At 35.0% G+C, this 10,798-nt stretch overlaps 1 long non-coding RNA gene across 1 annotated transcript; it reads left to right on the top strand.

Annotated features, from left to right (window-relative positions):
* Window positions 1-7,758: 7,758 nt before the first annotated feature.
* On the top strand, window positions 7,759-9,699 carry LOC127653510 (uncharacterized). Its single transcript, XR_007971821.1, has 3 exons — window positions 7,759-7,955; window positions 9,104-9,156; window positions 9,614-9,699. It is a non-coding gene; the product is annotated as an uncharacterized LOC127653510 (long non-coding RNA).
* The last annotated feature ends 1,099 nt before the right edge of the window (window positions 9,700-10,798 follow it).

Here is a 10,798-nt window from a genome sequence, read left to right as displayed (position 1 = left end):
ACACATGCGCGATAGGTGACTGCGCAATGCATCATGGAAGTTGTAGTTTCGTGTGTATTATCATATTGATGTAGTTTTCTGATTTTTTGGGCTCGGCCACTGGTCTGGCGCATATTTTCATAGAAAAACAATACATAAAAAAACAGCATTTACAGACGCAGAATTGCTTATTTGTGGTAGTTTATGTCGTTTAAAATATGTTAAAATTGTATATCTTGAATAACCCATTAAGCATTATTGCATTACACAACGCTTAGGGACAATTAAAACCAAAAATGCATTAATGTAGTTATGAATGTCATGGTTAATTTATTTGAGAGATGAACTAGCTACTAATCTATTAAGAATTAAGCCTACCTACAGTTATATGTTTGCTAATGGCAAATGGATGTATAAAGTGTCATCAATGTATTATTAGTTTATTACTGGCTTAAGGAGATCTGTCAGGACTGATGTAGTTTGGTGTTGCCTGTAAGGTTAATTTAAAAAATAAAAAATATAAAAAGGTAATCCGAGGTGTCCTTTGTCATGTATTAAGAATCTTTTATTAAAGCATGAATGTTCTGTTGTGACAGATTACTAGTTGTATCAACCCAACCCAAATACTTTTATGTGATACAAAAAACCATAGAAAATAATGTTCGAATTGGTTTCCAAACGGCAGGGCTTTCGGAGTTGTAAACCTGCCTAAAGGAGATTTAAGTGACTGCCCCATTCCAGCAATCCAGGCTACAATATCCACAGACAGGTAAACCAGATATTGGGGTACCCTTCAAATGATGTAATTTTATAATGATTTTGCACACATTTTTATTCCACTAATATGTTTAAAATTGCAGTGGGTTTCCTGGCAAAGACAGCTAAAATAGATAGAATTCAATATAATTTAATTTCAATGTAACATAAACTTTTACAGTGCATCAAAATCTTACTAAGCATCAGATTTTCTATTATCTTCTTGTTGAATTCTCAAAATTATCCTGTTTTTAATTCAAAGTTAGCCTGTGTTTTGTTATACATAATGTAGAGATTCTGGAAGAAGCTACCACTATCCAAATTGTATTTTATATACTTAAAACCACTCTGGATATATTCAAGTTCAGCATTGCTGGGGAATAAAATGGACAATGACACAGTAAAAGAGGTTGAATTATGAATAAGAGTAAATGCTATCGGCATGTCAGACAGGCTATATACCTGCCATAACAAAGCAAGACAAATATTCATTTTAAATGGTGATTACTTGGAATACATTTCTTTAAACTCATCTTGTTAAGTCTGTCGCAAAAAATAAAATAAATAAATAAGAAAAAATTATTCATACAGCATAGTTATTTTTTACTTTCCCACCTTCATATGTTTGACATGTAAAGTTCTTTAAAAAGTGGGTAAAATATTCTGCATTACATACTAATTATTTAAGTAGTAATATATGGTGTACTATGCAAGAAAACGACGCTACTATAATATATGTTGCTATGTGTACTGTATATTATATGTAATATATCACAGACAGTATGTAAGCTACTAGATCAGTAAAGCAGTTAACAGTGGATCAGTGGTGGTTTTCAGGGTTTGTATTACTGTATAGTGGGAGAACATGGATGACATTCACCATACTGAAAGACACTGCAGCTCAACATAATTTTCCCTCTTTATAACTGGTAACATACTAAAAGCCATGAAGTGTAGTGAAAGACAAGAAATTAATGTAAAAAAAACTGCTTAGGAAATCAATTGTTTATGCTTTTTGAGCATGAAAGAGAATATAGAATTCCAGACAAGAAATTCCAATATGCAGAAGAAGGTAATAAAAGTCCTTTCTTTCTAGAACTCTTCTATAATCTCTCTCTCTCTCTCTCTCTCTCTCTCTCTCTCTCTCTCTCTCTCTCTCTCTCTCTCTCTCTCTCTCTCGCTCACTCACTCGCTCTCTCTCTCTTATTCTTTTCTTTAGGAAATTTTAAAAACCAACAAATCATCTATAAATTCATCTAATCTTTCTGCAAATTTCAAATTATTTCTGTTCAGTATTGTACAAATACAAATGCATTTTTGTGACTTTAGTTCTCATAGAGCCTGAACCTTGTTTTGAGACTTAAACCAGAAAATGATCATATAAGCATTACAATCAAAACACTAGAGCTCTTACAAGACTTATCATTTTAGGCCTTTTCCAGTTTGGGAGAGATGCAAGACGTCTGCAAAAACTTACATAGGATTGACAGATTTTGATCAGTGCTGTTATTTATAATCTGTGGACAGTTTTCATTGATCTGTTATACATAAATTGCTGTGCCATTTTTGAAACGGGATAGCAATATGGCTTTGAAACAAAATCTAAGATGTTGAAATCAAAGGTTTCTCCTCACATGTTATTACCAAACTACATAATGGCTTCAACTATCTGCAGAAAATGGAAACACATGTATCATCATGGTATATTTTGTGTCAGTTCCTGCTATTATATAATAAAAACAACCTGTTTTTTTGTGTACATGGATAGTTCTGTTTCATTTTCTGTCTTACTCTCTTGACTATGTTTTCACAAAAGAATATCAACTTAAAACTAAACATGAAAACAATTTTTTTTTTTTATAAAGTTTATTTAAGCTATATGTGGGATACAAATGTTATTATATGTGGAAGTTCCTTGAATATGTTGAAATTGTAACATAATACTCTAAAATATTGGGCAAAATGGCTCTATTGGGAGGATGAAAATAATAACTTCACAATTGTTGTTTATTGTATAGCATCATTTGGGTTTCCTTTACCAACTAAATCAAATTGAATAGAGCCAGTTTATCAAGTTTGCAAATTAATCATTAAAAAAAAACAGTGTTGGGAAAATACTTTGAAATTGCAGTTTGGCGAGCTTTTTAATGTGTGACATCTGATATATTGCACTGTATGCACGGTTTTCACCAAGGCCGTAACCATGTCTTGAACATTGGAGGGGACCAAACCATTTTGGGGGTGGGGTGTCACGGGTGTTGAGGTCACAAATATAATGGTCCTCTTTGGTCCTTTAATATAGTAATGGTGCTGAATGCAATATTTTTCTGAATAATGGCTTGAAAAGCGATAAAGGCCCAAAATTGTATAATAATAACAAAATTATTTTGTCCCTCATTGTTTTTTATGTATTGTATTTTCTTCAAGAATACTAACACTGCTATTTTCCTTACAAAAACTGTTCATATTTACCACCGCTGTCAAGGTCAAAAGAGAGAGAAAAAAATAATTATAAAAATACCATAAAAGTAGTTCATACAACACAAAGCTGTTGTGTGGCCCTAGAAAGCTTGTAATATAGTGCACTTGTCACGTGGACCTTGAGGTCATCTCATATGATATGATGTCCTTAACTGAACCTTTACTAGTGTTTTATAGTCTTTGCTCTTTTTGAAGCTTGACAGCTCCTGTTCACTATAAACTGTTATTCTATGGAACAGAGATGCTTAAAAGCAGCAAACCTGACAAGACCACTTATAAAACATTTAGGAGATGCTGTGCAAAATTCAGAATGAATTAAAGACATAAAGGTATAACTGATATAAAAATATAAAAAATATATATAAAAAAGTCACATTAGATATGACATGTTGTATATTTCAAAATACTAAATAAAACTTCAATTTTCATATCTGAAACATATTTTCACAAATCATAGTGAAATTTGAATATGTATACATATGGCCATATATATATATATATATATATATATATATATATATATATAATATACAGTATACTGTATGTTTATGTATGTCTATTTATTAGAGTCCCTCAAACGGTAGCGAGTCCCACAATTGAATGACAGCACACAAGTGCAAGCCAGTGTTAATAATTGAAAAGTGTTTGAGAAACACATGCTTTCATGGCTTTTCCAGCCCCTTTCAACACCACATAACTATTTTACTGCATCTATTTATTCTGCTTGATTCAAAGTTTTCCAGAATCCCTTGAGAGCAATGTTCACCACTATACCCATTTGCTGTTCCATGGCTTTCATTTTAGAAAAGTCCCTGGCAAAGGCAGAGATGAGGAAATTACACATAATTAGTGGTGCTTGCCAAAGGCAAGGCATCACTATTGTTGTTCGCCATACTTATTAGTGGTGCTTGCCAAAGGCAAGGCATCACTATTGTTATTCGCCATACTTATTATTATTAGTGGTGCTTGCAAAGCATCACTATTGTAATCTCACATACTTATTATTTTTTATTTTTATTTTTATTTTTATTTTATCTCTCTTAACAAAACTTCGGCACCTAACTCGTCCCGCGACCGCTTGGCGTAGACCCACGAATGAGGTATCAAATCGAACGGCCTATTGAGGACACGTGTGCTATGACTTTTATAAGCGATCGGGGGTACGGTATTTGCCCCAGGGGCAAAAAAGCGGCCGAAAAATCCCATAGACTTAACATTGCGACAAACTTTGACGCATCACAGCTCCGAGCGAGGATTTCGCAGAAACGTGTGATTTGCTACATTTGAAGAGGCTGGCAGGCTCTGTAAGAGCATGCCTCAATATGGGGTAAAAGTTGCACCCCTAGGGGGCAGGAGCAGCCCAAAGTTGCCCCCATTGACTTACAATGGTGTAGGACGGACCATGAAATAGGGATTTTGTATTGAACATAGCTCTGGATCACAGTGTCGTAGAGACAAGGGGCTGGGCTCATTTTACTCAGATGACCAATCAGTCTCTCGGGATCATTGAGAAGCTATCAAGCCACGCCCTAGCAACAATTTAGAGCACCTTAGCAACAACTCCCATAGACTTCTAATGAAAAACATCAAAGGGATATCTCCGGATATAAGTGTCATAGAAACACAAGGGTGGTCTCGTTTCACTCGGGGCAGCAAACAGCCAATCATGAATCACCTCAACACTTCCTAGCCCCTCCCTAGCAACCATTGTCGAGCACCTTAGCAACCAAAATCCACAGAGGGATATCTTCCATTCTGAATGTCACAGAGGCATGGGAGTTGGTTTATATCATTCATACTGACAAGCAGCCTTTGGAGTTTCATGATTGGCAGCTGCCAAGCCACTCCCTAACTAAACAGAGTACCCTAGCAACCGTTTAGCAACAACTATATCTCTGCACCAGAAAATCAGAGAGACTTCTGGGTTGATTTATTTCAATCAGGATGGCAAGGAGACTTGATAAGTATCACTATAGTAACTGCCTAGCAACCACATGGGGTTACCCTAGCAACAGAGTAACAAATCACATATCTCTGCATCAGAAAAACGTAGAGACTTCCGGGTTGACTTATTTCAATCAGGATGGCAAGGAGACTTGATTAGTATCACTATGGTAACTGCCTAGCAACCAGATGGGGTTACCCTAGCAACTGAGTAACAAATCACATATCTCTGCACCAGAAAATAGTACAGACTTCCGGGTTGATTTATTTCACTCAGGATGGCAAGGACACTTGATTAGTATCACTATGGTAACTGCCTAGCAACTAGATGGGGTTACCCTAGCAACCGAGTAACAAATCACATATCTCTGGATCAGAACATCGTAGAGACTTCCTGGTTGACTGATTTTACTCAGGATAGCAAGGAGACTTGATAAATATCACTATGGTAACTGCCTAGCAACCAGATGGGGGTACCCTAGCAACCGAGTAAAAAAAACATATCTCAGCAGTTATAAAATGCTATTTGACGAGTTTTGCCACGGCAAGCACCACTCACATTTTCTCCAGGAAATGTACATTCTGGTTACCTAATGTTCTTGTGATTTGTTGTGGATCAGATATCTGAATGCAATGCCAAGAAAACAATATAACACGACTGCAGTTGTAATTTGAAGTGCTTGTATCTCTTTAATTAACATTTACTGACTCAATTTGTAATTTTCAAGTCAACCTGAAGCAGCATTCGTAACTCATTTTACTTCAGAAATGTGACATGGTTCACAGTGAAACATATTCATGAGGAAAAAGGCGGGACTTGATTTTACCCATTGGGAAATTATTGGGTTGTGAAAAGTAGGCGTTCCATACAAGAAAGGAGCAAGACTGAATGGATAGATTGGATTGTGGCACCCACTTTTAAGGAGACTTTTTGACCAGGAGGTGTCAAATCAATGTGCATTTCGGCACATCCCAGTACCAACGATTCATTTAAAAACGATATATTATTGCTATGACCTTTATTACATTAATACTAACCTGCATTAAAGGCTGCAGTAGTATCTATAAACATGACCGTAACCAGCTATGAGGTCACCAAGTTCTGGAACTCGTTAATTTTTTCATATTCAAAAATAAATTTTGATGCCATGACAACTGATTTAAAAATAAATTAGCGGCTGATAACACCTTTGAGTGTCAGCATGCATGTATAATTAAGTTTAGACAGTTGGCTGGATTCTTTAGTGTCCGCAAATACTACAAGAGTGTGGCGAAATGGCGCTACCTGAAGCTGCGTACCGCATTTTGCCGGGCAGAGCAGAGTAAAAGCGGGCTGGTATCACTTATCTCACGAATCTCTTCTGCGCATGCGGCGTGCTGTCCCGAGGATTGCGAGTGCGAGTCACGTGCGAAACATTTGAATTTGACACAGAATTCTGTTATAAACCCATCTGATATGAGACACTGAAAGGCTCTGTGCTGAAGCTAGTTGAAACAACATTAAACTGCCCGTCATATTAAACTACAGTGACGAGGTAAACAGGAAAACATTGTTCTATTCACAACGGTAATTACAGGCTTTTCATTCCACAAATCAGCACCCTTCTTCATTACACGTTTTCCTGCAGTTTTCAAGTGAAATGTCCAGTGGGTGGCGCCAAAACCAAGCAAAATAGAGGTCAATTTTAGATGGTGGTGTTAATGAGTAAAACGTACCTCCCTAACCTAAACTTTACACTAAGCCTAACCAATAGTGTCCGAAAACATAAATGAGAGTTTAACAAAACAGACATCCTTACCCTTAACCAACACCTAACCCTAACCGATAGTATTTTAAAATGCAAATTCAAAATAAAAAAAGAAAACAGAAACAAACATGCCATTTGTTTAGCTTCTAAGCCACTTTCATTTTCGTGCATCTTTGACTTGAACCACGGCTGTTGAGCTCATAGTCCAATGCCCTATCAGGAGAGCTACCAAGCAAGCTAATGATATAAGAAGGAGCATGTAGGTTATATGTACCGTAGGTCGGTCTGTAATGCAAGTGTTAAAAAGTTTTGTTTTTCAAATCAAGCGTTAAAGTGTTTTTACATAAAGTCAGTTTGCAAAAATGTATATACGTGACTTCATTCTATAAGACCAGGTTGACTTCAGTTGTACATGCACATGGTGAACTGAGATAGAGTTTACTGGGTCCAACTTGACCTGCAATACTTTAACCTTCTGATTTTTAGTGGATGTATGACGTCAGTTCCTTTCAAGTTCACACATTCCAGAGTGTACCGAGTAACCACAGTTCAGCTACATTAACATTTGACAACAAGTAGGGGGAGATGGGGGCAGATATATATCTGTGAGTTTATTTTATGATATTAGTTAATAAGTTTTTATGTCTATATATTAATATGGAATTTGTGAACACAGCACATTAAGATCTGTAGGGTAAACAATACTGTTTTTTAATTCGAAGTGAAAAGTTAAAGTTAGACCCTTGGGGTGAGACGCCCCCCCCCTTCTCTCTCCCTCTTTTCTCTCTGGCTGTGTAGGTCCGCCCCTACTTAATTTTCACCCCTTTTTGAATTTCCTGACTACAAAAAGTCTGCCTGATATTTCTCTCTCAGTCTCAGCAGGGGAGCAGGGAAAATCTCAAGCCAGCTACACAAAGAGAAAACAGGGGGCCCCATTACTCACCAGGACAGGTCAGTTCATTACCAACACTGACTCCTGAAGATTACCATGGGTAGTTTCGGTTTTGAATGCTCCATGACAGAGGATATAAAGAAAGGTTGAAAATGGTGAGCAATTGTCTGAAAGTGATAAATTGTGATCAAGTGCTACTAGAAATGCTACTAGAAATAGGATTTGGAACTGAACTTTTACATGCACATTTATAATATATTGTACTGGTGTATTAGTGTGGGGTGTTTGCCGTGCAGACTGTTTTTTAAGATTTTAATACTGGTGAAATTAATGCAACAGTCCTTTTTATAGTTATATGTTATTTGGTATTCAGCCTTTATTAAAAATATATATATATTGTGCAAAATCTTGAAATTACACCTTTATCTAGCATTAAACAGCCCACTGATGCTAGTTAAACAGGCTAGATGTTTAGATGTCATAATTTTTGAATGTGTCAATTTGAATATGATGATATTTGTTTAGAAACAAAAACGTTAAAGGAATTTTTAATGTTTGTTTTAAGTTAATTGGGGTTCGATGAGATCAGCAGTCCAGATAAACTCTTTTATTTAAGATTTGTCAAATTTGACGTCTTCTTAAAGCATGTGTTTTTATGTAAATGAATGAAGACTAGATTCTTGTTGTTTTGTTTTGCTTGTTTTTTTAAGAAAAACATTATTTGAGGACATGAAAGTTCTCTTAAAAAAAAAAGGTATCCATAGACTCCTGTGGTTAATTCTCTGTGTAAAAAGTCAATCTTTTTGTTGAGCTTTTTATTTATTATGTTTTGAATTATGGTTTTATGCAGGGTAAAATCGTAATATGAATCCTTCATTGTTGCTGTGTGGCTTGGTGCTCTGTTTAGCCTGCTGCGTCACAGTACACACACACATGCTAATGGAGGAACAACACAAGTCCAACCAAACATCCATCAGCTTCCATGTATTAAACCAAACAGTTGCGCCTCCAGTCCTCATAGTCGGTTAGAGCTCCTTCTTTTTCATACACATCAAATTTTTACAATTTCAAATCCTAATTCTTCATCTATTCTTGTTTAAAAAAGTCTCAAGTAAGGGTTTGACAGTAAATACATTTCTTTGGTCAACACCTAGTTATTAGAAATAATTTGAATGAGTTTGAATGTGTTATTCCTTAAGTTTTTATTCTTTCATGCTACTAAGAAACACATTAAATGCAAATGCTTAAAAAAGTGTGTTTTACACAGTCACTTGTCTTGGTTTTTCCACTATTTTTTTTAAAGGCCTGTCAAAAACACCCAAGAAGAGCAATAAATTGGAAAAGAAGCCAAAAAAGGTTTGTAAAGCTAAACGTTTTAGTTTGTAATACAAAAGTTAAAAAAAAAAGTGCATGTTAATTTTCCAATGGGACGTTTATGGTGATTTGAAATGTTTACAACTAATATGCAGCATATGTATAGGCCTATATATACACACACACATATACGTCTACATATATTTATATATATATATATATATATATATATATATATATATATATATATATATATATATATATATATATATATATATATATATACACACACATATACATCTACATATATATATATTTTATTATTAATTTACAAAGAAAAAAATATTTTAAATGTGAATCGTATTTTTTTTGTCATAGGCCTATTTTATACAGTAGCAATAACCTTTTAATACTAATTTAGTCAGTCTGAAAAATGTTACATGCATTGTATTTTTATATACATTTCAAAACATGTTTACTCAAATTTTATGCATTTCAGAACAAATTCAGCACCCGGGTTAAGAGACCTCCGCCGCCGCCTAACTGTGTGCCGTTGTGTGGCAGCTGCAAGACGCCGAACGCGGTGTGCTGTGAGCCGTGCGCCTTCTGCCACTGCCGCCTGTTTAAGACCGTCTGTTACTGTCGCATGGGTTACCCGAAATGCTGAACACTCTGGGAGGAGCAATCAGTCTCACGAAGGATAGTTTGGAGACCCCAATCTTAAACCCATGGGATTATTCATGCATCATATAAACAATACGGTCCGATTATTCGGATTGCCAATTTTACTGCCCAGAGATTATGACAGCTCGTCAGAAGCGATTTGAGATCACGATGAGCGACCTTGGTGATAACCTATAACCTTATAAATGTCTTAAACTGCTTTTAAATATATTTTAAGCATTTTTAAATTTGAGTAAAATTTTTCTAACAATTTTTTAATTAATCAGTTGACACTGTCGACGGTCTTGAGAGACAAAAGTAGCGGAAATCATGTCAATGTAAGTATTAATATTTGTTTGAACACTTTTCTGTATTATAAGCACTTTATAAAGACATGGTAACGCTGTCCTGTACTCTGTGTGAGCTGCTAAAACTAATTCTTAAAAGAGAGCATCGTTCAGCTACCATGGCGACCAGTTTCCGACAAATAGTAGGCTACGTTGTTAAAATCATAATAACAATAATAATACTACTAATAAAAATAAAAATAATTATATATATATTTTTTTTTATTTATTTTATCATGAAAATTAATGAATGGAGAAAAAAAAAGATAATCTTAAAGTGTGTTTGCAAGAGTTAGTAGCCTAACTAGGCCTATATCTATTTTAGCGGATAGGCCTGTGGTTAGCATGGGATGTTTTAAGGCGGGAAAATATTTTGATAAAACGTGAACAGAGACAATTAGTCTGTTGTGTGGACTTTAAAAATGGTAATAATTATTTGTGTATTTAGATTATAAACTATCTTGGCTAATGTCATCAATATCATTTTTATTAATAAAGTTGTGGAGGAATCTAAAACAATATCCCATTTCAGTTGACGGAAAAAAGTAACGAAATGTTGCGCTTTTTGTTGTTAACAGGCTGTATAATCAATATAAATTATAATGATAAAGAATGAAATAATTAAACGTTTAGGCCTATTTTATTTTTTTTTTCATCGAATTTTGGTGAAACTA

The sequence above is a fragment of the Xyrauchen texanus genome, chromosome 13 (genome assembly GCF_025860055.1).
Source record: "Xyrauchen texanus isolate HMW12.3.18 chromosome 13, RBS_HiC_50CHRs, whole genome shotgun sequence".
In the NCBI taxonomy this organism is placed as follows: Eukaryota; Metazoa; Chordata; class Actinopteri; order Cypriniformes; family Catostomidae; genus Xyrauchen; species Xyrauchen texanus.
The sequence above is the reverse complement of the archived record's forward strand: the minus strand, read 5'-3'. Positions and strand labels throughout refer to the sequence as shown.